Here is a 27,110-nt window from a genome sequence, read left to right on the forward strand (position 1 = left end):
CATATTTGGATAATCACTATATTTATGTGTGGGAGCTAGCAGTAATTGGTTTAACCCTTACAGATTACGTCTGAATGGTGCTCCTCAGAGCCATGGACACTAAGGCCCCATCACAAATGGCACAAATGGCACCCTATGGGCCCTGGTGAAAAGTAGTGCACTACATTGGGAATAGGGAGCCATTTGTGACACACCCTATAACGCTCATGGCTTCCGAAGAATGTGAGTCATGAATGCCAGTCCATTCACAAAGTTATAAGGGAAAAGGATAAACAGGAGGTAGTGGAGGCTCCACAAAGATGACAGTAGCATACAGTATTTGTGCAAGGATGTTTCTTGAGTGCTAAATTGGCACAAATTGGTTCTCAGGATAAAAAAAGGATATCTTCTCAGTTACTCCTCTTGTCCACACCCTCCTGGTCTAGTCAAGCGTATGCCTCCACTCACCCTCTTTGTGCCTGTTTCACTCTACTCCCTTTCCAGGCAGGAACTCTCATTTCTATTCACCTGCCATTTGTCTTTCTCTCTTCCCCTCTTTTGCTCTCTTCCATTTACTATCCAAGTTTTATTAACCAAACTTGTCAAATACTCTCTCTCTCTCTCTCTCTCTCTCTCTCTCTCTCTCTCTCTCTCTCTCTCTCTCTCAACCCCACTTTGGCCAGGCAACTGACTTTCAACTACCTGTTGCCAGTGAACACCTGGCTCCTTCTCAACCCATCAGAGCTGTGCTGTGACTGGACAATGGGGACCATTCCTCTGGTGGAGAGCCCTCTGACCTGAGGAACCTGGCCTGCTGGCCTATCACAGCCTGCGCCACTCAAACTCCTCCGCCAAGACCGTCCTCATGGTGAGTGTAGTGGGAGTTTGTGGTTTGTAAAAACGTGTCAGTGCTTTAGTGGATCTGGCTGCCTTTTTGATTAGTTGTTGTGGTTTTGCCAGATCAGATTACATGTATTTTTATATTACTTATCCACATTTCATGGATATTCTTATGTGGTGCGGAAAGTTGTGGAATTTCTGTGTGTGTTGTTTGTTTTGTCTGCACTAGTATGGTTTGTTGTGTCTGACCTGAAGTTTGCCAGTTGTGACCTTAATTGTTTGTAAACCTCATAACTATAGGCACGCCAAAGACATCAAACCATCAGTGTGGAATTCCCATATTGAAGCCAAACGTTTGACTAACTCTGCTTGTAAGTTGAATGATGACCTCTTGCTGTTGGGTTTCACTCGCCTCTGCTTAACACACAACCCTGCTGTGTTTATAAAGTCAAGATATGGCCCTGTTTCAAGACGATTCAAATTCTGTCCAACATACAACTAGAAACCTGGGATGTTGTTTTAATCTTTTGTCCCAAACAGATAGCTTTTCTCCGTATCCTCAGCCTGGCTCAGCACAACTAATGTTCTCTTCTGAATGACCCTGTTTGGCAGATTTTGTGCATTGGAAAGTTCAGCAGTGTGGATGCCTGCCCTGAATCTACTACTGTATCCTCTGCCTGCCCATAGATAGAGGAAGAGAAATGGATGGGAGGAGTGTATATTGTGTAACAGAGTAACAGACCCATGACTTCTTTCTCCTCACTGTTTTCTCTCTGTGACTCAATATGGGTCAGTGAACTTCCTCACAATGTTGCTTTTACCCTCCCTATGAGACAAAGACCACCACAAATGATCATTTATAATGTTAAAGGGGTCGACTGCACTTCCTGATTTGGCCTTATTTTTCATCAATGATCATTAAGAAATGCTAGCGGCTATGACTGAAGGCAAACTACAATTGTCTTGGGGGTGTGGTTTGATGTTGGTGTTTCTTGGGTTTGTCTTTGCCATTCAATCACGACAAACAAGGCCAGAAATGAGTACAGTGAGGTAAGCTAAGCTAGTTTTGCTATGGAGAGAACAAAGTTTTGAAGTTGATGACTTTCTCCCCTCCTGATTGACTTGCCATCTCAGGATGGTCAGCTAATTCAGTTCTTTAGATTGGTTGACTGTTTAGCAACAAAATTGACGTGTGCGCAACTATCTGGCAAACAGACAGGGTTAACTTAGATTGTTGACCACATATAAACTACATTTCGTCTCCAATTTTTATTTAAAAACATAAATACATTTGCACAATGAGCTCCTTTCTCTCAAATACATTGTTACAGTTGTTGGTTTGCTAGGTAGGAAATGTTTTGCCATATTAGCATAGACGTGACATCAGTCAAAACGCTCCATTGAAGCGTGCTCATCATTTTCTTGATGATTCCTGCACTGACCTTGTACTTAGCCAAGCTGACAACAGCAAGCTAGCATAACTTGATGATAGCTGCAGTTGGCTATCCTATCTAGCTGATATTTCTCTGTCATATCAGTTATGTCAAGATAGCAAGATTCCAGTGTCTGGAATGTGTTTCATAAGAAACTTGTTCAACAACACCTTGCTACGAAAGTAGCTTGCAACTTAGTTTCAACGTTTCATCACGTCATGTCATGTTACTGTGGAAACGGTATCAACTGCGAGTTGAATGCCCGCTCTTGAGTCAGCTCAGCTGTCCTACAACACAATATTCTGTTTCGCCTCCTCTCTCCATATGTCCGCTGTTCGATCTTTCCCAGGGGACAAATCCCAGAACTTTATCCACCTTGGAATTTTCCCTATTTTGTTGCATTACAACCTGTAGTTTAAATGGATTTTTATTTGGATTTCATGTAATGGACATACACAAAATAGTAAAAATTGGTGAAGTGAAATGAAAAAAATTACTTGTTAAAAAAAAAAAAAAAAGAACTAACAGAAAAGGATCTGATCTGGTGCAACCAATTGCCTTCAGAAGTCACAATTTGTTAAATAAAGTCCACCTGTCTGCAATCTGTCAAATGATCTGTCACATGATCTCAGTATATATACACCAGTTCTGAAAGGCCCCAGAGTCTGCAACACCACTAAGCAAGGCGCACCACCAAGCAAGTGGCACCATGAAGACAAAGGAGCTCTCCAAACAGGTCAGGGACAAAGTTGCGGAGAAGTACATATCAGGCTTGGGTTATAAAAAAATATCAGAAACGTTGAACATCCCACGGAGCACCATTAAATCCATTATTAAAAAATGGAAAGAATATGGCACCATAACAAACCTGCCAAGAGAGGGCTGCCCACCAAAACTCATGGACTAGGCAAGGAGGGTATTAATCAGAGAGGCATCAAAGAGACCAAAGACAACCCTGAAGGAACTGCAAAGCTCCACAGCAGAGATCAGAGAATCTGTCCATAGGGCCACTTTAAGCCGTCCACTCCACAGAGCTGGGCTTTACGGAAGAGTGGCCAGAAAAAAAGCCATTGCTTAAAGAAAAGAATAAGCAAACACGTTTGGTGTTCGCCAAAAGGCATGTGGGAGACTCCCCAAACATATGGAAGAAGGTACTCTGGTCAGATGAGACTAAAATTGTCACGAATCCCACCGAAGGTGGCTCCCCTGCCTGCTCGGGCGGTGCTCGGCGGTCGTTGTCGCCGGCCTACTAGCCGCCGCTAATCCCTTTTTCCTTTTCTGTTTGTAATGTCTAATTGGTTGCACCTGTTCCTTATTGAGTGTCTTGATTTGTGTTTATTTAAACCTGCTTAGCCCGCCCAGGTTTGTGCGGGATTATTTTCTGTCAGTGTGCTTGTTTTGGATGTGCTGGCTATTCGCCGTAATTTATCTTTCCGGACTGTGTGCCCGTTGTTTCTGGGTTGGTCATTTTGTTCACGCGCCTGTTGTGTTGGCGTTGACCGTTTTCTGTACCGGGAAAAATAAATTCATTTTTTCCTTAGCTTTGCTCTCTGCGCCTGACTCCTACCACCACTCCTAGAAATTTGTGACAAAAATGTAGCTTTTTGGTCTTCAAGGAAAACGCTATGTCTGGCGCAAACCCAACACTTCTCATCACCCCGAGACAACCATCCCCACAGTGAAGCATGATGGTGGCAGCATCATGCTGTGGGGAAGTTTTTCATCGGCAGGGACTGGGAAACTAGTAAGAATTGAAGGAATGATGGATGGTGCTAAATACAGGGAAATTCATGAGGGAAACCTGTTTCAGTCTTCCAGAGATTTGAGACTGGGACGGAGGTTCACCTTCCAGCAGGACAATGACCCTAAGTATACTGCTAAAGCAATACTCGAGTGGTTTAAGGGGAACCATTTACATGTCTTGGAATGGCCTAGTCAAAGCCCAGAACTCAATCCAATAAAGAATCTGTGGTATGACTTAAAGATTGCTGTACACCAGCGGAAGCCATCCAACTTGAAGGAGCTTGTGCAATTTTGTCTTGAAGAATGGGCAAAAATTCCCAATGGCTAGATGTGCCAAGCTTATAGAGACATACCTCAAGAGACTTGTAGCTGTAATTGCTGCAGAAGGTGGCTCTACAAAGTATTGACTTTGGGGAGGTGAATAGTTATGCACGCTGAAGTTTTTTTTTGTGTCTTATTTCTTGTTTGCTTCACAATAAAAAATATTTTGCATCTTCAAAGTGGTAGGCATGTTGTGTAAATCAAATGATACAACCCCCCCAAAAATCTATTTTAATTCCAGGTTGTAAGGCAATAAAATAGCAAAAATTCAGAAGGGGGTGAGTACTTTCGCAAGCCACTGTATATTGTACAAAAATATGAACGTAACATGTAAAGTGTTGGTCCCTTGTTTCACGAGTTGAAATAAAACATATCAGAAATGTTTCATATGCACAAAAAGCTTATTTCTCTAAAATGTAGTTCACATATTTGTTTACATCCCTGTTAGTGAGCATTTCTCCTTTGCCAAGATAATCCATCCACCTGACAGCTGTGGCATATCAAGAAGCTGATTAGACAGCATGGTTATTACACAGGTGCACCTTGTGCTGGGGACAATAAAAGGCCACTCTAACATGTGCAGTTTTGTCAAACAACCATGTATAACCACGCCAGCCCTTGACATCCACATCTGGCGGCTTCACCTGCAGGATTGTCTTGGGGGGGTATTTCTCTCTGTAGTAAAGCCCTTTTGTGGGCTTTACTACAGTTTGTTTTATGAAAAACTCATTCTGATTTGACTGGGCCTGGCTACACAGTGGATGGGTCTGGCTGCCAAGTGGGTGGTCTATGCCCTCCAAGGCCCACCCGTGGCTTCACCCATGCCCAGTCATGTGAAATCAATAGATTAGGGCCTAATGAATTTATTTCAATTGACTGATTTTCTTATATGAACTGTTACTCAGTAAAATCTTTGAAATTGTTGCATATTGCGTTTTATTTTTTTTGTTCAGTGTACTAATATCCCTACAACAGGTGTAGGCTACATGTGGACATTGCACAAACGTCACCCAGCTTGAGTGTAGATGCATACATTTATCAACAAAAAGATTGATGAGTCTATTGGTGCTACAAAGACAAAACATTTAATGCTGTAAATATATTGATGTGCTTATAAAGACAGTATGCCTACTCTTACCTAGCAAATACAATTAACAGTACAACTTTAGCTGTCTAACCAGAACTAGAATGGCTGTCTGTTTGGTCAAATCTAAGGATTTGGCTGTCTAACCACGCTGACATGCACAGCTCTCTGGGTAAGGTTCTGTCTTCAAGCCTCCAGTGGGTGATGAAGTCCCTTCCATATATATAATGTATTACAGGTTATGGAAAGTGGCTGTCAAGTGGCAGGAGGGGTGGAGTGCATGACACTTCATCCTGGATATGAAAGAGTTTGCCTTAACCCATGGGTCCAGAAGGTAGTTGTGAGATGCAGGAGGATGGCAATCTTCTCAAGTGGAATTATGTTTTTTGAAAAGTTTACAAATTAATTAAAAATTAAAAGCTGAAATGTCTTTAGTCAATAAGTATTCAACCCCTTTCTTATGGTAGGCCTAAATAAGTTCAGGACTAGAAATGTCCATAAAAATGATCTGTAAGGTTTCTCAGTCGAGTAGTGAATTTCAAACACAGAGTCTACCACAAAGATCAGGGAGGTTTTCCAATGCCTTTCAAAGAAGGGCCCCTATTGGTGCATGGGTAAAACACATACGTTGAATATCCCTTTGAGTATGGTGAAGTTATTAATTACACTTTGGATGGTGTATCAGTACACCAAGTCACTACAAAGATACAGGCATCCTTCCTAACTCCATTGCCGGAGAGGAAGGAAACCGCTCCGGGATTTCACCATGAGGCCAATGGTGACTTTAAAACAGTTACAGAGTTGAATGGCTTTGATAGGAGAAACAGAGGATGGATTAACAACATTGTAGTTTCTCCACAATACTAACCTAATTGACAGAGTGAAAAGAAGGAAGCCTGTACAAAATAAAAAATATTCCAAAGCATGCATCCTGTTTGCAATAAGGCACTAAAGTAAAACTGAAAAAAGAAATGTCCTTAACACAAAGCGTTATGTTTGGGAAAAATCCAACACAACACATCACGGAGTACCACTCTTCATATTTTCAAGCATGGTTGTGGCTGCATCATGTTATGGGTATGCTTGTCATCAGCAAGGACTCACTTTTTTATATAAAAATAAACCGAATAGAGCTAAGCACAGGCAAAATCCTAGAGGAAAATCTTGTTCAGTCTGCTTTCCAACATATACTGGGATACAAATTCACCTTTCAAAAGGAAAATAACCTAAAACACAAGGCCAAATATATGCTGGAGTTGTTTACCAAAATTATATTGAATGTTTTTAATTGTGTGTAAATTGGTGAATTGTATTCTTTATTTAACATGCATCAGGTCTAGTGTTTTGGCTAGACAAATCATATACACTGTACAAATATATAAACTCAACATGCAACAATTTCAAAGATTTTACTGAGTTACAGTTCATGATTGGGACTATAGGGCGGCGCACTATTGGCCCAGCATCGTCCAGTTTTGGCCGGTGTAGGTCGTCATTGTAAATAAGAATGTGTTCTTAACTGACTCGCCTAGTAAAATGAAGGTTAAATAAAAAAATGTGTGTGTATATATATATATATATATATATATATATATATATATATATATATATTTGTGTGTGTGTGTGTAGATACAGTGAGGGGAAAAAAGTATTTGATCCCCTGCTGATTTTGTACGTTTGCCCACTTACAAAGAAATGATCAGTCTATAATTTTGTTACCAATTGGTTTTACCACTAAGTCATGTTTTGCAGAGGGGTCAAATACTTATTTCCCTCATTAAAATGCAAATCAATTTTTAACATTTTTGACATGCGTTTTTCTGGATATTTTTGTTGTTATTCTGTCTCTCACTGTTCAAATAAACCTACCATTACAATTATAGACTGAGCCTTTCTTTATCAGTGGGCAAACGTACAAAATCAGCAGGGGATCAAATACTTTTTCCCCCCACTGTACGTACACTACTGTTCAAAAGTTTGGGGTCACTTAGAAATGTCCTTGTTTTTTGAAAGAAAAGCACTTTTTTTTGTCCATTTAAAATAACACAAATTGATCATAAATACAGTGTAGACATTGTTAATGTTATAAATGACCATTGTAGCTGGAAACGGCAGATTTGTTTTATGGAATATCGACATAGGCATACAGAGACCCATTATCAGCAACCATCACTTCTGTGTTCCAATGGCACGTTGTGTTAGCTAATCCAAGTTTATCATTTTAAAAGGCTAATTGATCATTAGAAAACCCTTTGCAATTATGTTAGCACAGCTGAAAACTGTTGTTCTGATTAAAGAAGCAATAAAACTGTCCTTCTTTAGACTAGTTGAGTATCTGGAGCATCAGCATTTGTGGGTTTCATTACAGGATCAAAATGGCTAGAAACAAATAACTTTCTTCTGAAACTCATCATTCTATTGTTGTTCTGAGAAATGAGGGCTATTCCATGCGAGAAATTGGCAAGAAGCTGAAGATCTCGTACAACGCTGTGTACTACTCCCTTCGCAGAACCGCGAAAACTGGCTCTAACCAGAATAGAAAGAGCAGTGGGAGGCCCTGGTGCACAACTGAGCAAGAGGACAAGTACATTAGAGTGTCTAGTTTGAGAAACAGACGCCTCACAAGTCCTCCTGGACAGAGGAACTCTGCCTAGAAGGCAAACATCCCAGAGTCGCCTCTTCACTGTTGACGCTGAGACTGGTGTTTTGAAGGGTGCTATTTAATGAAGCTGCCAGTTGAGGACTTGTGAAGTGCCTGTTTCTCAAACTAGACACTCTAATGTACTTGTTCTCTTGCTCAGGTGTGCACCGGGGCCTGTATATTTTGGGATGTGACAACTGTCTGTTTTAATTAACTACAATGACCATAATCCATTGCGCCTGTTCTTTCCGGCTCGGACAGTGAAAAGAGTGTTTTTCCGGGTCGGATACACTTTTACGCCTGCAATGTTAGGTTAGATACACACAGACCACATAGACTGCATGAGAGAGGAATGTACACAACACAATGATGAGAGGGATAGAGACAGTTTGTGAAAATATGCCTTATCTACGTTGAAGAACTAGTCAATTATTTCGTCAGACAGCTTTCAGCATCTTTAGGCAGGCTAGCCTAGCTAAATAGGATGAACAAACACAGTAAGTCACTCTGGATAAGAGCGTCTGCTAAATTACGTAAATGTACATTATGGGGAGAGTTACAGAGTTAAAGTTATGGCTGGCTGGCTGGCTGCTACTGCCTGAGCAGAGATGATGATAAACGAATCAACAACAAAAAACTAGGCAATATACACATCTGAAATATTTTGTTATTTCATAGTAATTTCCTATTTTTCTATTGATGTCTAGGCTACCTACCCAATGTGACATGAAAGAGACAGTGGAATATTTTTGGCAATTGAATGTTTACCATTTTTGGCTGTGGAATTTTCATTGCAAAGCTCTAAAATCATTGGTATATCATTATTTCATATTGCATTTAATGTTTAAAAGTCGAATTCCGTGATTATTTTTTCAATAATCAAACTAAAATCGACATCAAAAAGCACTATTCGCCCGTCACCGGGCCCTCTGAAGCGACTGCCAAACGCAATCATGCTGTTCATTGTAAATATCATATTATGGTGTTAATACATAGGGAGGGGGGATAACTCTGGATAATTCACGACAAGGACCACCTATAGCGTAGAGTGAGTGATTTAGTTTGATAGCTGATGAGAGGGTTTACACTTTTCTCCCTTAACACTCAGAGCGCTGGAATTCAATAACTACTAGAATTGCCATGACATTCATTCTGACCGTTGATATTTCAATTGTATAAATATTCCATAATAAATAATAAATACTAAATTAATGCATTTATTATGTTTAAATAGGTAATAAGAAACCTCAGGACACCAAATGCATATCGATTGATCCAGAAGCACATAGACTGTAAATACTAAAATAAGGTGATAGTGTATTTTCTGACTGTGAGACAACAGTTGCCTACCCAGCTGGCCCATCCAAACAACACCTAAACTATATTAAAACTAATTTCACGTAGTAATAATAATAATAATAATAATAATACTGTAGATATGGCTTAAAGACTAGATTAAATTGATCATAGTCTGATGGGTGACAATATTATCAATTGTCAAATAGAAAATGACGAGACTGATGGCCTGTGCAGCGTGCATTCCAGATGTTTTGATTGCTATACCCTATCAGAAAGAGCAGATTCCAACATTTTGAATAAACCTATTTTTGGCCAAAAAAACTGTACAAATTGTGTGGATGGTCTCTGTTTCAAAATATTACTTTTTCCTTGAATAACCATGGCTCCATGTATTCCTCATGGGAGTAGGCTTCTGGTGACTATCAGCAATAGCCATTTGGGATATTTCATTATGTTCTTACTGTAAAATATGTGTGTTGACTGTGGTAGGACTGATGTCTGCTAAACGAACAAGTTGATTTCATTGGCATGGCGCAGCTACTAAGCTCAGATAAATACAACTCACAATATGCCAATCTGTTGGCTTTAAATAAATTGCCATGTATTATGTTTTTTTTATATGACCTTCCTGAACGAAATATGAATGGGTTTATTTGTGATTGTGTATACTAACACTAGAAAGGCAGAGTGTATCATGTCTCAAAACGAATTTAAATGTTTAATTACTCTGCCATTTTTAAAGTAATGTCCCCCTTGTCCGTCAGTTTTCCTAAATAAGTCTATACAACACATTGTCATTGTTAGAATCTTAATATCGCAAACAGAACTGGAGTTATAACCAATTTTAGGAGGGCATGTCATTTTTTGAATGATCTTCCCCAGCCTGCTCCGCTCTTTCTCCGATAGTTGAAATGAACGATGAGGGGAAATGGACGATGCATAATTATGTAATCACCAATTGTGAATGAAGAACAGGGCGGCCATTGTATTCAGGGCTAATGTATTAATCTATTCTAATTATAATCTCAAAACGTTGTACCCTATACCAGTCCAACAAATCCAAGCAGTTTCATTAGTCTACTCTAGGCCTACTTGGAGTAAGATACACAGTGAGAGCGTGCATAATTTACAATGGGACCAAGACGAATGGATGCACATGCTGTGTTAGCGTTGCTACAAGATCTGAATAACAACGACTCAGATGGCGGGGAAGAAATACATCATGACATCTATGATGATTATTATTCTGATTCATACTGAACGGCTTTCCATATCTGGGAAAGGAGCCATATCGGGCAGTGGGTGAGCAGGTTTCGGGTAATGTTTCGGATCAGATGGCACAGCTGTACTAGCTGAAAGGAGGAACTTGCCGCTGGCCTGCTGCTGTGTTTTACAACATGCCTGACTTTGCTGCTATCATCGCACACGTGTTGTTCAAGCAGCGCATGAACAACACCCATGAGACCAGAAGAGACTTCATCATGAGTCTGGCACACAGGCAGCGTGAGAGACACATGTGGTCCAAGCAAAGATTCCTTGCGTGCCAAATTGTGCACTGCTCTCGGGGAGAAGCTGCAAGGTAGGCAGATGCACTTGGAACAGAACCGGACACCTAATTCAGCTGCAAGTGACTTGTTTGTGGGAAGTGTTGCATTTAAGTAAGTTAAAGGATAACAACTAAATGAGATCCAACTATTTCGCGAAGATGCACACAATACTGTAAGCAGGAGCGAGGCCACAAATAATGTGTCTAATAACTGACAATAAGACTATTTTTGACCGCTGTCATAGACACTTATATTCATTATAATACCATTATTGCTTTTGTGCTGATTTTCACCGTTCACAAGCACGCTATACTGATATTTAGTCTACTGATATTTTCCTCATTGACCGCGTGTCTTGCGGTTTGGGTATTTTCATTCGTTTTGTCATTATAAACATAAGCTTTTACTGTGTTTCAATACACATGCTTTTTGTTTCATAGTTGGTTTTTCATTTTTACATATAGCCCACAGTAACAAACTAATGAAAATGTTATGTTCTTCCAAATACTTACATTTGGTAATGTTACCTAACAACTTCATAAACACAACCAAATGACATTGGCAATGAGGCCAGGCTTTTCTAGTTAAATGGATTTATTAGACTGGTGCCAATTGATACTCCTCAAGGCCTGGCTATTCTACTGTTAAACATGCATATGGTAGTTTTGACCGTCATGACGCTTTTGAGGATGAAATGCTCAAAGTTTTTGTCTGAAAGTACTGCTAAACCGGTGGGTTTAAGGTTTTTATTGAAATTACAAAAGTGTTTAGGTTTTTTCTCCATTAGGTCAAAGGGGTTTTGATGGGATAGTGATGTATGGCAGTTGAATGTTTTGGTAGACAGACACACTAAAGACGCTGTAACGTCCGTCGTTAAAGGTAGACCAAGGCGCAGCGTGAGTTGGGTTCATCTTACTTTATTTTAAACGTGAACCAGCAAAACAAAAAACAATACAACGAATGAAAAGCTATGCGTGCAAACACATGCAACGCAAAGACAACTTCCCACAAAAGACAGGTGGAAAAAGGGCTACCTAAGTATGGCTCCCAATCAGAGACAACGATAGACAGCTGTCCCTGATTGAGAACCATACCAGGCCAAAAACCAAAGAAATACAAAACATAGATAAGGAACATAGAATGCCCACCCCAACTCACGCCCTGACCAAACTAAAATAGAGACATAAAAAGGAACTCTAAGGTCAGGGCGTGACAGTACCCCCCCCACAAAGGTGTGGACTCCGGCCGCAAAACCTAAACCTATAGGGGAGGGTCCGGGTGGGCATCTATCCGGTGGCGGCTCAGGGGCGGGACGCAGACCCTGCTCCACCACTGGCTCACCCCACTTTGGTGGCGCCTCTAGAGCGGGGTCCCTCGCCGCCGATCCCAGACTGGGGACCCTCTCAGCGGGCCCCGGACCGGAGGGCGACTCTGGAAGCTCCGGACCGGAGGGCGACTCTGGAAGCTCCGGACCGGAGGGCGACTCTGGGAAGCTCCGGACCGGAGGGCGACTCTGGAAGCTCCGGACCGGAGGGCGACTCTGGGGGCTCCGGACCGGAGGGCGACTCTGGGGGCTCCGGACCGGAGGGCGACTCTGGAAGCTCCGGACCGGAGGGCGACTCTGGGAGCTCCGGACCGGAGGGCGACTCTGGGAGCTCCGGACCGGAGGGCGACTCTGGGAGCTCCGGACCGGAGGGCGACTCTGGGAGCTCCGGACCGGAGGGCGACTCTGGGGGCTCCGGACCGGAGGGCGACTCTGGGGGCTCCGGACCGGAGGGCGACTCTGGGGGCTCCGGACCGGAGGGCGACTCTGGGGGCTCCGGACCGGAGGGCGACTCTGGGGGCTCCGGACCGGAGGGCGACTCTGGGGGCTCCGGACTGGAGGGCGTCTCTGTCGGTTCCGGACTGGAGGGCGTCTCTGTCGGTTCCGGACTGGAGGGCATCTCAGCAGGCTCCGGACTGTAAACTGTCGCCGGAACGCTCCGGACGGGGAACTGTCACCAGAAGCTCTGGACGGGGAACTGTCGCCGGAAGCTTTGGACAGGGAACTGTCGCCAGAAGCTCTGGACGGGGAACTGTCACCGGAAGTTCTGGACGGGGAATGCGCACTGGAAGCCTGATGCGTGGGGCTGGCTTTGGAGGCGCCAGACTAGTAACACACACCACAGGGCTAGTGCGAGGAGCAGGAACAGGACGTACTGGACTGGACAGGCGCACTGGAGGCCTGATGCGTGGGACTGGCTTTGGAGGCGCCAGACTAGTAACACGCACCCCCAGGCTAGTGCGGAGAGCAGGAACAGGACGTACTGGAGGGCTGGTCCGTGGAGGAGGCACAGGATAGACCGGGCTGTGGGGGAGCACTGGAGATCTGGTGCGTAGGCTTGCCACCACTCTTCCAGGCTGAATGCCCACTTTCGCCCGGCATGAGCGGAGCGCAGGCATAGGACGAACTGAGCCCTCCCAGCGCCCCGAAGACACAGCACGCAGAGCCGGCGCAGGATACCCTGGGCCGAAATTGCGTGCTGGAGATCATACGCGCTGGGCTGGCACACTCCGCCCTGACTGGATGCCCACTCTCGCATGGCACTTGCAGGGGGCTGGGATGTAACGTACCAGGCTATGAGCGCGTACTGGAGACCCTGTGCGCTTTACCGCATAACATGGTGCCTGACCAGTACCACGCTGCCTCCGGTAAGCACAGGGAGTTGGCTCAGGTCCAGCGCCTGACTCCGCCAATCTCCCCGTGTGCCCCCCACACATTTTTTGGGGGGGCTGCCTCTCGTGCCTGCTTTGTAGCCTTGCCTCATATCGCCCAGCTTGTCTCCAGGGTCCCTGTCTGTCCACAATCTCCTCCCAAGTCCATGACTCGAATTAACTCCTCTGCAGCTCCTTACCCCGCTGCTTGGTCTGTCAAGCTAGTTACTCTGTCAAGCTAGTTATTGAGAGCTCAAGTGGGGGCCACGTTAAATCAGAAAGCAGGCAGGCGAACTGCCTGCGGACATTATGTTTGACACCCCTGGATATTTTGTGGTTAGCTAAGCATTTAATATAGCTCACTGCTAAATTTCACAGTCACACAATCTCACTTTTAAACTGCTGAACTCAATATGACATTCAGTCATTGGATTACTGCATTGTTGGGTTAAGACCTTGCAAGAAAGGCATGTACTTATGCAAGTGACATTCAAACTTGACAGTCAGTCATTGAATTCCATATTGCACACCTATTCCCCCGGTACCTCTAGGCTTAGGCATTTGTAGTAAATGCTACAGCTAACAACTCATTATGTTATGTCTGATTTGCATTTCTTATATATGCCATTTTGCAGACGCTTTTATCCAAAACAACTTACATTCATGCGTGCATACATTTTACGTATGGGTGGTCCCGGGAACCGAACCCCCTATCCTGGCATTGCAAGCACCATGCTCTACCAACTGAGTTACAGAGGACCACATTTTCTATTCCTTTCTTGAGGGTGTGAGGCAATTAAAGTAATATAACATGCATTGCATTCCCTGCCAAGTGTTTCTCCGTGCCCTTGTTTGCCCCTCGAGTTCACAACCAGTAAAAAGCTTTAAAACATCTCCTCCTAGGTTTCCAATGAAAATGATTCTGTACTCGTAACAAATAAGAGATAAGGAAGTGAGAGTGACATGCATGCCAGGCAAATTTTACCTTGCTTAAAGACATACTCCGGGAACTTTGGTGACTACTAATGATTTGTTAATCCTTCTGCTTTGGGCTGAATGTGTCAATGAAGTTCATACATGCATCATCTATAAGCAGAATTAGTCTTACCTCAATTAGCCACGAAATCCCTAGTTTGAAGGCGACTGTTTTTCTGGAAGCCGTGCTGCGCCATTTCTCCTTAATTTTCCTCCGTGTGTGCCAGCCCCATATCAATTCGAGTTGTACCAATGAGCTTCAGCCCCTCACCATTTGAGTGATATCTAGCAAGAGGCACACACAGCAGAGCGAGAGAGAGCAATGCCGTGGTGCACATACTGTATCTGCACATATGTAACATGGTACTCAATTTTCAGAGACCACTTTTGGCTTGGGAGCGCTACTTTCAGAATGACTGTCTAAAAAGTATACGAAAGAGATCCCGGAGGATCTCTTTAATCTATCATGTAGATATGCTTACTGGTAATGCAAGGGAGAGTGCTCTACTGATATGGTGTGCAAACTGATAAGTAACTCCTCTAACATGCTTGTCTTGGTGTCCTCTGATCAACCTGAAATGGTCACTTATAACGAACTATAACATATAGTTGGGAAAACTCTATCTTGCCTTATCTATGATGTCGATATGCTTACATGAAATGTAAAGTGTTCAACTGATATTGTGTGTGTGTACTGAGTATATGAGAGTCCAAACAGCTAAATCTATCCTGAGTGTTCAAAACTCTTTCCATAACATAGACTGACCAGGTGAATCCAGGTGAAAGCTATGATCCCTTATGCTATGCCACCTGTTAAATCCACTTCAATCAGTGTAGATGAAGGAAGCAGGTTAAATAATTATTTTTAAGACATGAGACAATTGTAACATGTGTCATTCAGAGGGTGAATGGGCAAGACAAAATATTTAAGTGCCTTTGAACGGGCTATGGTAGTAGGTGTCAGGCGCACCGGTCTGAGTGTGTCAAGAACTGCAACGCTGCTGGGTTTTTCACGCTCAACAGTTTCCCGTGTGTATCAAGAATGGTCCACCAACCAAAGGACATCCAGCAATCTTGACACAAGTGTGGGAAGCATTGGAGTCAACATGGTCCAGCATCCCTGTGGAACACTTTTGACACCTTGTAGAGTCCATCCCATGATGAATTGTTCTCAGGTCACAGGGGGGTGCAACTCAATATTAGGATGGTGTTCCTAATGTTTTGTACATTGTGTATGTGAACCCATGCCTCTGTGCCAATGCACTCTGCCATTCAAAATGAGCATTTCATTAATTCACAGGATAAGTGTATTCAAGGAGGCTTATGTTCATCATGCCTTTCATTATGTTCTTATTTGTATTTTGTTCCCTACTCCTCCCCCCCTCTTCCTTCCCCTTTTTCTCCAGTCTCTCTCTTTGATCGTGCTCCCCTTCATCCCAGCCTCCAACCTCTTCTTCCCCGTGGGCTTCGTGGTGGCAGAGAGGGTCCCCAGTATGGGATTCTGTGTTCTCGTGGCACACGGCTATAGGATTGTCTCCCACAAAGGGTGAGTAGTACAGTAGTTAGCTTGGTCCCAGATCTGTTTGTGTTGTCTTTACAACAATGACCAAAGGAGTTGGCAAGACAACACAAACAGATCGGGGACCATTTGGAGTGAGTAGTACCCTTCCAACACAAACTCTGATGGGGTGTAATGGGGTATTAAATGTCTCCAAAGCATAAAATATGCACTTTAACAATGGACCACTCTCAGGGGCGGTATACCGGACTCTGATAATAAACCTAGTCTTGGACTAAGAAGCACTTTCAATTATCCAAGACTAGGCTTAAACTCCCAATGCAGACGTTTTTATATCAATATCAAATCATTTCTGGGTAACAATGAAGTTACTGTAATAGTTGTCCATCAAAATGGACAAAAATAACTTTTTAGCAAAAAAAGAAAGTCTCAACCAAGAATTTAGCTGCAACTGTCTGGGAGTGGTCTGAATTGGCAGAAATGTTTGGAACCTTACTTTGTTATTCGTCTACACTGAGTATACAAAACATTAAGAACCCCTGCTCTTTCCATGACATAGACTGACCAGGTGAATCAGGTGAAAGCTATGATACCTAATTGATGTTATTTGTTAAATCCACTTTAATCAGTGTAGATGAAGGGAAGGAGACAAGTTAAAGAAGGTATTTTCAGTGTATTAACCAATTTTCTGCCTGGTGATTACACCAGGCAAGCCGAAACTCCCACCCATGCAAACAGGCTGATTATAAGGTCCTTTGTAGATTCCAGCAACTATCAGGAAATAACACTGATCAAACGGTGGCCGCGATAATGCAGAATTTTGCATTTTTCACACCGAATAAAATCTAATTCATATGAAATATCTTGCTGCGTTTTGTAAACACAGCTCTAAAATGCTTCTTATTGTAATTTCTGCTCGGCAGGTTTTTGAAACTCACGCGACCCCTGTCAAATTTTGTCACATGTTTACAGTGTTAGTTTCATCAGCTGTTGTACAATATGATACAAAACACACGAAAAACTGACCTTTTATTCTGTGTCCAGGAAACGAGCCCTCAGTGTCTCTCTTCAGCCACAATTTCAAACCAAATTGTACGAACTAGACATCATTATCAATTTGGGGGGTATTATTTGGGTGATATATAGTCTTTTTACTTTTTCCCTTTTATTGACCAGACACATGAAGAAAATATCCTTTTGATGATCGGAGTGCTCCTCACCACACACGCAGTCAAGACCTTCAACAGAAACTGGGACTGGGAATCTGAATACACGCTTTTCACCTCTGCCCTGAAAGTATGCCATCTAGATCTCCTCATTCTTGGCCTAATTTACAATAAACTCTCCACGATTGTTATTTTCATCCGTTGTTCCTCCCAAATAAATATTTTAATAATTTATTTTAAGCTAAACCCATTCAGTTTTTTTTCTTTCTTTATATTCATGAGTCTGGGAGAGAACGAATAGTCCTAGGCGATGCTGTTGGTTCATTGATTGTGCAGGACAGCTTACAGAGTTAGACTACTATAGTGAATTTGTATTTGATTTTGAATAGCCTAGTAATAGGGATTTTTTTAAAATAATTGCATAATTAATAAGGTGACACATTAGGCTACATTTAGTTGCATAATATCTCACCACTGTGTATTTCCATCTCTTCCCCTTTCTTAAGCATGCAGTTGAATGAAAGGTATTGTAGTGAAAACATGTTACTTTCAATGTTCACGAACAGATTTCACTTGGTTTCCTAAATTAAGCAGTGGGTAGCTGCAGGAACAGCGTTGGGAAGCCCATAGGATACAGTTTGGGCGGTATATCACCTGTCGATCAGCGAGAGGCTGCATGCTCCTCAAACAGTGGTTGAGCATGGAGTGAAATAACCGGAGTAGCCTACCTGAAAAAACAACATGCGGGAAAGCGGCTTCCATTCGCTATTGAAGTGCATAGGCAGACCATCTCTTTTTAACATATTAGTAAAGATAATTTTACATTGAGAATAGTCTGATGGGTGATAATACGATCACTTGATGAGAGAACTCTGTGTCGCCTGAGGGAAGGAACGGAGCCAAGCTTTTTATTTACGACTTTCTCAAATCATCAATAGCCCATAGTCGCATCATGCAGCCCATATATGTTTTAATTTCGAAGACATTCTAAGGTTTGTATCATTAACAACTGAAGTTGCCAAATAACTATAAATCTAGCTGTCACGCCCTGACCTGTAACGGCTGTCGTCTAAATGAGACCAAGGTGCAGCGGAGGGTGTGTTCATCATGAAAGGATTTAATGATCGAATGAACACTATACAAAAGAAACCAAAAAAACGACTAGCAACAGTTCTGTCAGGAACACACTAAGCAGAAAACAATCACTCACAAACCCCAAAGGAAAAACAGGCTGCCTATGTATGACTCTCAATCAGCAACAACGATCTACAGCTGTTCCTGATTGAGAGCCACATACGGCCAAACCAAAGAAACAAACCAACATAGAAAAATAAACATAGAACGCCAACCCATGTAACACCCTGGCCTAACCAAAATAGAGAACAAAAAAACCCTCTCTATGGCCAGGGCGTTACAGTACCCCCCTCCCAAAGGTGCGGACTCCGGCCGCAAAACCTGACTCTAAAGGGGAGGGTCCGGGTGGGCCTTCCTACGGCGGCTCTGGTGCGGGACGTGGACCCCACTCCACCCTCAGCTTGGCCCACTTAGGTGGCGCCCCTGGCTGCGCCGGAGGACTGGCGGGCGACCCTGGCGGCGGGCGACCCTGGCTGCGCCCGGCTGGCGGGCGACCCTGGCTGCGCCTGGCTGCGCCCGGCTGGCGGGCGACCCTGGCGGCTCCGGACAGGCGGGCGGCTCTGGCGGCTCCGGACAGGAGGGTGGCTCTGGCGGCACCGGACAGGCGGGCGGCTCTGGCGGCTCTGGCCCAGGATTCACCAGGCTGGGGAGACCCACAGGAGGCCTGGTCCTGGGAGGAGGCACAGGATAGACCAGGCTGGAGAGACCCCCTGGAGGCCTGGTCCTGGGAGGAGGCACAGGATAGGCCAGGCTGGAGAGACCCACTGGAGGCCTGGTCCGAGGAGGAGGCACAGGAGAAACCGGGTTGTGGGGGAGCACTGGAGTTCTGGTGCGTAGGCTTGCCACCCATTCTCCAGGCTGAATGCCCACTCTTGCCCGGCACAGGCGGCGCGCAGGCATAGGGCGAACTGAGCCCTCCCAGCGCCCCGGAGACACAGTGCGCAGAGCCAGCGCAGGATAACCTGGACCGAAACAGTGCACTGGAGACCAGACGCGCTGAGCTGGCACAATCCGCCCTGGCTCGATGCCCACACTCGCATGGCACTTGCGGGGGGCTGGCTTATAGCGCACCGGGCTATGAGTGCGCACTGGAGACACTGTGCGCTTCATAGCATAACACAGTGCCTGACCAGTACCACACTGCTTCCGGTAAGCACGGGGAGTTGGCTCAGGTCTCCAACCTGACTCTGTCACACTCCCCGTGTGCCCCCCCCAACATTTTTTGGGGGCTGCCTCTCGTGCCTGTTGCGCTCCCTTGCCTCATACCAGCGCCTCTCAGCTTTCGCTGCCTCGATCTCCCACTGCGGGCGGCGATACTCCCCAGCTTGAGCCCATAGTCCTTTTCCGTCCAGTAATTCCTCCCACTTCCAGGAATCCTGAATGCTCTTCTCCTGGTGCTGCTCCTTCCTCCGCTGCTTGGTCCTTTTCTGGTGGGTGATTCTGTAACGGCCGTCATCTAAATGAGACCAAGGTGCAGCGGAGGGTGTGTTCATCATGAAAGGATTTAATGATTGAATGAACACTATACAAAATAAACCAAAAAAACGACTAGCAACAGTTCTGTCAGGAACACACTAAACAGAAAACAATCACCCACAAACCCCAAAGGAAAAACAGGCTGCCTATGTATGACTCTCAATCAGCAACAACGATCTACAGCTGTTCCTGATTGAGAGCCACACACGATCAAACCAAAGAAACAAACAAACATAGAACGCCCACCCATGTAACACCCTGGCCTAACCAAAATAGAGAACAAAAAAAACCTCTCTATGGCCAGGGCGTTACATGACCTGAGAGAGCCTTTTTTATGTCTCTATGTAGGTTTGGTCCGGGTGTGATTTGGGTGGGCATTCTATGTCCTTTTTTCTATGCTTTGTATTTCTTTGTTTTGGCCTGGTATGGCTCTCAATCAGGGACAGCTGTACATCGTTGTCGCTGATTGGGAGTCATACTTAGGCAGCCTCTTTTCCTTTGGGGTTTGTGGGTAGTTAATTTCTGTTTAAATCAAATCAAATTTATTTATATAGCCCTTCGTACATCAGCTGATATCTCAAAGTGCTGTACACAAACCCAGCCTAAAACCCCAAACAGCAAGCAATGCATGTGAAAGAAGCACGGTGGCTAGGAAAAACTCCCTAGGAAAACCTCCCTAGAAAGGCCAAAACCTAGGAAGAAACCTAGAGAGGAACCAGGCTATGGGGGGTGGCCAGTCCTCTTCTGGCTGTGCCGGGTGGATATTATAACAGAACATGATCAAGATGTTAAAATGTTCATAAATGACCAGCATGGTCAAATAATAATAATCATAGTAGTTGTCGAGGGTGCAACAAGCACGTCCGGTGAACAGGTCAGGGTTCCATAGCCGCAGGCAGAACAGTTGAAACTGGAGCAGCAGCACGGCCAGGTGTTTTGCGCCTGACAGAACTGTTTGGCTGTCGGTTTCTTGTTTTTTTGTTTAAAGTGTTCTATCTTTAATAAATTCATGATGAGCACTAACCACGCTGCGCCTTGGTCTACTCTCTTCAACGACGGCCGTTACAGAACTACCCACCTACAATGGACCAAGCAGCGTGGTAAGGAGGAGCAGAGGGTTCAGGACTCCTGGACTTGGGAAGAGATACTGGATGGAAAGGGACCCTGGAGACAGGCTGGAGAACACCGCCGCCCGCCGGAGGAGATAGAGGCAGCGAAGGCAGAACGGCGTTTCTGGGAGGATCGGCTGGCACGGCAAGAGGAGGAGAGGCAGCCCCAAGTTTTTTTTGGGGGGGGGGCACACGGGACGGTCGGCGGTGCCGAGGATGGAACCAGAGCCAGTCGGGGTGAAGTTGGAGGTGAGCGAAGGGAGCGAAGCAGAGACAGTGAAGGAATTGATGGGGAGATTGGAGGAGAGAGATATGAGAGAGCTGCTCTGTTGGTGCATGAGGCACGACATTCGCCCTACGGAGCATGTCCTCGAATTGATGTCACCTGAGTCAGCTCTCCATACTCGTCCTGAGGTGCGTGCTAGCCGTCTGGTGAAGACTGTGCCAGCCCCACGCACCAGGCCTCCTGTGCGCCTCCCCGGCCCTGCACGTCCTGTGCCTGCTCCCAAAGCCAGGCCTCCTGCATGTCTCCCCAGCCTGGTGAGTCCTGTGCCTGCGCCCAGAGCCAGGCTTCCTGCATGTCTCCCCAGCCTGGTGAGTCCTGTGCCGGCGCCCAGAGCTGGGCCTTCTGCATGTCTCCCCAGCCTGGTTCGTCCTCCAGGGCAGGCAGAGTCGCCCGCCTGTCCTCCGGCGTAGCCAGAGTCGCCCGCCTGTCCTCCGGCGTAGCCAGAGTCGCCCGCCTGTCCTCCGGCGTAGCCAGAGTCGCCCGCCTGTCCTCCGGCGTAGCCAGAGTCGCCCGCCTGTCCTCCGGCGTAGCCAGAGTCGCCCGCCTGTCCTCTGGCACAGCCAGAGTCGCCCTCCAGTCCGGGGCCCGCGGCGAGGGACCCCGCTCTAGAGGCGCCACCAAAGTGGGGTGAGCCAGTGGTGGAGCGTGGTCTGCGTCCCGCTCCAGAGCCGCCACTGCGGAGAAATGCCCACCCAGACCCTCCCCTATAGGTTCAGGTTTTGCGGCCGGAGTCCGCACCTTTGGGGGGGGGGACTGTCACGCCCTGACCTGAGAGAGCCTTTTTTATGTCTCTATTTAGGTTTGGTCAAGGTGTGATTTGGGTGGGCATTCTATGTCCTTTTTTCTATGCTTTGTATTTCTTTGTTTTGGCCTGGTATGGCTCTCAATCAGGGACAGCTGCACATCATTGTCGCTGATTGGGAGTCATACTTAGGTAGCCTGTTTTCCTTTGGGGTTTGTGGGTAGTTAATTTCTGTTTAGTGTTTTGCACCTGACAGAACTGTTTGGCTGTCGGTTTCTTGTTTTTTTGTTTAAAGTGTTCTGTCTTTAATAAATTCATGATGAGCACTAACCACGCTGCGCCTTGGTCTTCTCTCTTCAACGACGGCCGTAAGTAACACTAGCGTAGTATATAGGACCTGTTTCAAATGATCACTTTTACGCTCAACATAGAATTCACATGCTCATTTGGTCCGGAGTGGGATAAATATCCTTTCTTTTTTATTCAGATAAATTCAATTATATTCTTCTTAATATAAAATCATATAATATAAAATAATGACACGGGACTTATAAGCATATCTTGTCTGCTAAATGAACAAGCCTACAGCCTATGGCATGCCAGATAACAGAGTAATAGGCCAACTCATGTTCTGTTAATCTGTCATCTTTAATCGTAATATTTTAATCTGTAAAATGGTATAGAATCAGCTTTATCCCTCTGTCAAAGACGCTTGGACCTTCTTTTTTTATATTTTCAATGGTATTGTTAACAAACATGCCCCCATAAAGAAAATGAGAATTAAAAACAAGTTCAGCCTCTGGTTCGACCGTGATCTTGCAGAGTTACTTCCCCTCAAGAATTGCATTTGGCGAAAGGCTCGGCACACGCATACTCAGGCTGACTGGCTCTCGTTCAGGCAAATTATAAATAAGTGCACTCAGGCTATCCGGAAGGCCAAAGTTAGTTACTTTAAGGAGCCGTTCTCTCTCTGTGGGTCTAACCCCAGGATGTTCTGGAAAACGGTTAAAGACCTGGAGAATAAACCCTCCTCCTCACAGCTGCCCATGTCCCTTAATGTTGATGATATGGTTATTACTACAAGACCATGGTGCTTGCCTACGGAGCTGTGAGGGGAATGGCACCGCCGTACCTTCAGGCTCTGATCAGTCCCTACACCCAAAGAAGGGCACTGCGTTCATCCACCTCTGGCCTGCTCGCCTCCCTACCTCTGCGGAAGCACAGTTCCCGCTCACCCCAGTCAAAACTGTTCGCTGCTCTGGCACCCCAATGGTGGAACAAGCTCCCTCACGACGCCAGGACAGCGGAGTCAATCACCACCTTCCGGAGACACCTGAAACCCCACCTCTTTATGGAATACCTGGGATAGGATAAAGTAATCCTTCTAACCCTCCCCCCTACCCCCCCCAAAAAAATATAGATGTACTATTGTAAAGTGGTTGTTCCACTGGATATCATAAGGTGAATGCACCGATTTGTAAGTCGCTCTGGATAAGAGCGTCTGCTAAATGACTTAAATGTAAATGTAAGAAGCACATGGCTGAGCTCTTTAATCACCACTTCATTAAATCAGGATTCCTATTTGACTCAGCCATGCCTCCCTGCCCGCCCAACATTTCCTCATCTCCCACCCCTTCTAATGCGACTATCCCCGATGCTTCTCCCTTTTTTCCCTCTTGCCCCGCTACAAAGTTTCTCCCTCCAGGCAGTCACTGAGTCCGAGGTGCTAAAGGAGCTCCTTAAACTTGACCCCCAAAAAACATCTGGGTCAGATGTTTAGACCCTTTCTTGTTTAAGGTTGCTGCCCCTATCATCGCCAAGCCTATCTCCAAACGTTTTAACCTGTCTCTCCTTTCTGGGGAGGTTCCCATTGCTTGGAAGGCAGCCACTGTTCATCCTTTATTTAAAGGGGGAGATCAAGCTGATCCTAAATGTTATATTTCTATTTTGCCCTTTTTATGAAAAATGTTGGAAAAACTTGTCAATAATCAACTGACTGGCTTTCTTGGTGTCTATAGTATACTCCCTGGTATGCAATCTGGTTTCCGCTCAGGTTATGGATGTGTCACTGCAACCTTAAAGGTCCTCAATGATGTCACCATTGTCCTTGATTCTAAGCAATATTGTGCTACTAATTTGATTGACTTGTTCAAAGCTTTTGATACGGTAGACAATTCCATTCTTGTGGGCCGGCTAAGGAGTATTGGTGTCTCTGAGGGGTCTTCGGCCTGGTTTGCTAACTACCTCTCTCAAAGATTGCAGTGTATAAAGTCAGAAAATCTGCTGTCTCAGCCACTGCCTGTCACCAAGAGAGTACCCCAAGGCTCAATCCTAGGCCCCATGCTCTTCTCAATTTACATCAACAACATAGCTCAGGCAGTAGGAAGCTCTCTCATCTATTTATATGCAGATGATACAGTCTTATACTCAGCTGGCCCCTCCCTGAATTTTGTGTTAAATGCTCTACAACAAAGCTTTCTTAGTGTCCAACAAGCTTTCTCTACCCTTAACCTTGTTCTGAACACCTCCAAAACAAAGGTCATGTAGTTTGGTAAGAAGAATGCCCCTCTTCCCACAGGTGTTATTACTACCTCTGAGGGTTTAGTACTTGGGAGCACTGTCCTTCTCTCAGCACGTATCAAAGCTGCAGGCTAAAGTTAAATCTAGACTTGGTTTCCTCTATCGTAATCGCTCCTCTTTCACCCCAACTGCCAAACTAACCATGATTCAGATGACCATCCTACCCATGCTAGAGTACAGAGACATTATTTGAGACCATCAGTGTTTTGCATGACAATAACTGGCTGACAAAATGTAATGACCGCCACAGCCCTAGACTAGAGTTCATCAATCTTCTTTGTAATACAATATAATTACAACATAAATACACAGTATACAGTATACATTGATGGTAAGTTGGTGGTTGAAGATATCCCTCTAGTGGTGTGGGGGCTGTGCTTTGGCAAAGTGGGTCGGGTTATATCCTTCCTGTTTGGCCCTGTCCGGGGGTATCATCGGATGGGGCCACAGTGTCTCATGACCCCTCCTGTCTCAGCCTCCAGTATTTATGCTGCAGTAGTTTATGTGTCAAGGGGCTAGGGTCAGTCTGTTATATCTGGAGTATTTCTCCTGTCTTATCCGGTGTCCTGTGTGAATTTAAGTATGCTCTCTCTAATTCTCTCTTTCTTTCTTTCTCTCGGAGGACCTGAGCCCTAGGACAATGCCTCAGGACTACCTGACATGATGACTCCTTGCTGTCCCCTGTTCTGCCTGCGGCTATGGAACCCTGACCTGTTCACCGGACGTGCTACCTGTCCCAGACCTGCTGTTTTCAACTCTCTAGAGACAGCAGGAGCGGTAGAGATACTCTCAATGATCGGCTATGAAAAGCCAACTGACATTTACTCTTGAGGTGCTGACTTGTTGCACCCTCGACAACTACTATGATTATTATTATTTGACCATGCTGGTCATTTATGAACATGGAACATCTTGGCCATGTTCTGTTATAATCTCCTCCCGGCACAGCCAGAAGAGGACTGGCCACCCCTCATAGCCTGGTTCCTCTCTAGGTTTCTTCCTAGGTTTTGGCCTTTCTAGGGAGTTTTTCCTAGCCACCGTGCTTCTACACCTGCATTGCTTGCTGTTTGGGGTTTTAGGCTGGGTTTCTGTACAGCACTTTGAGATATCAGCTGATGTAAGAAGGGCTATATAAATACATTTGATTTGATTTGAAATTTGATTTGATATTGTGTGAAACAGGCCCTATTGGCTGAGCTCCTTCTCAAACTGTCTGTTTTCAATTGAATCACGTAAAACTTTACTAATCGATTATACTGCTACAGACAGAAGTTGCATTGACCATGGAAATGAGGGCTGTGTCCCATATGGCACCCTATTCCCTATATCGTGCACTACTTTTGATATAGTCCAGGGCTCTTGGGACGGACCCAAGAATTATTGTTCAGTAAAGCCATTCAAATAAATCCATGTCTCCCAGATATTATTGCTGGCTGAGTAAAGATATTCCAGACTCCTCCGGTCAGTTGGAGTGTGGAGAGAGCTGTTGGTGTATCTACACAACAAAAACACAATGCTTAAATGTTCACAGGGAAAGGTTCAACCTTAACATGTGTGATTGACCTTATCTCAACCAATTTATAAAACTCAAATTAGGGCTGAATGTCATACAATCTAATTTAAAGTGGGGATTAACTGTCATGCAAGTTAACATGTGTGTCATGCAAGTTAACATGTGTGACTGGGCTGACTCTCATAGAACTCAGCATTTAGTGACAATGCCTTTCATGGAACTCAACACGTGTGACTATGTATAGGACATACAGGGTAACGGAGCTGACTCATACAAGTTAGCGTGTGACATGGTTGACTTGTAGAACTTAACATTTCTGCCTGTCCTCATAGAAATTTTGTGACTGCAGGCAGGGGAAGCAAATTAATATACTGGTAGGCTAATCTAAAGTATAGTACTATGTAACCCTCCAGATATGCCTGTCCTCTACCAACATGGCTTGTGCATACAGGTCATGTCATGGAGAAGGAAACATGTACAGTCGCTAGTGAAAGTATACACACCCCTTGCACAGTCTTCACATTTACTTGCCTTGAAATTGGATTAAATTAGATTTTTCCCCTACTGATCTACACAACATACTCCACATTTTTAAAGTGAAAGAAAAATTAAATACATTTTCAAACAATAAAAAAATTAATAGTAATAAAGATGCCTTGATTGTGTTTTTGTACCTTTTCAAATTTTTTCTACTTTTGCGTATTGTTTTCTACTGAATGTTACCAGATTTTCAACCAAAACCTAATATTAGATTAAGGGAACCTGAGTGAACAAATAACACATCAATTACATACTTATTTAATTAACAAAGTTATGCAACACCCAATGTCCCTTGGTGAAAAAAGTAATTGCCACCTTACACTCAGCTGGTTGTGTCACATTTAGCAGCAATGACTCCAACCAAACACTTACTGTAGTTGTTGATAAGTCTCTCACGTCACTGTGGAGAAATTTTGGCCCACTCTTCCATGCAGAACTGCTTTAACTCAGCAACGTTTGTGGGTTTTCAAGCATGAATCAAATCAAATT

General features: G+C 44.6%; 1 long non-coding RNA gene across 1 annotated transcript in view; it reads left to right on the forward strand.

Moving 5' to 3' along the window:
• LOC106573112 (protein O-mannosyl-transferase TMTC3) overlaps positions 1 to 27,110 on the forward strand; it is a 68,448-nt gene that overhangs the window by 24,773 nt on the left and 16,565 nt on the right. Inside the window, exons 5-9 of the long non-coding RNA XR_006759660.1 lie at positions 626 to 847; positions 15,963 to 16,146; positions 17,286 to 17,371; positions 24,621 to 24,660; positions 26,533 to 26,556. This is a non-coding gene — a long non-coding RNA (protein O-mannosyl-transferase TMTC3). The remainder of the gene's footprint in view (positions 1 to 625; positions 848 to 15,962; positions 16,147 to 17,285; positions 17,372 to 24,620; positions 24,661 to 26,532; positions 26,557 to 27,110) is intronic.

The sequence above is a fragment of the Salmo salar genome, chromosome ssa16, assembly GCF_905237065.1.
Source record: "Salmo salar chromosome ssa16, Ssal_v3.1, whole genome shotgun sequence".
Taxonomy (NCBI): Eukaryota; Metazoa; Chordata; class Actinopteri; order Salmoniformes; family Salmonidae; genus Salmo; species Salmo salar.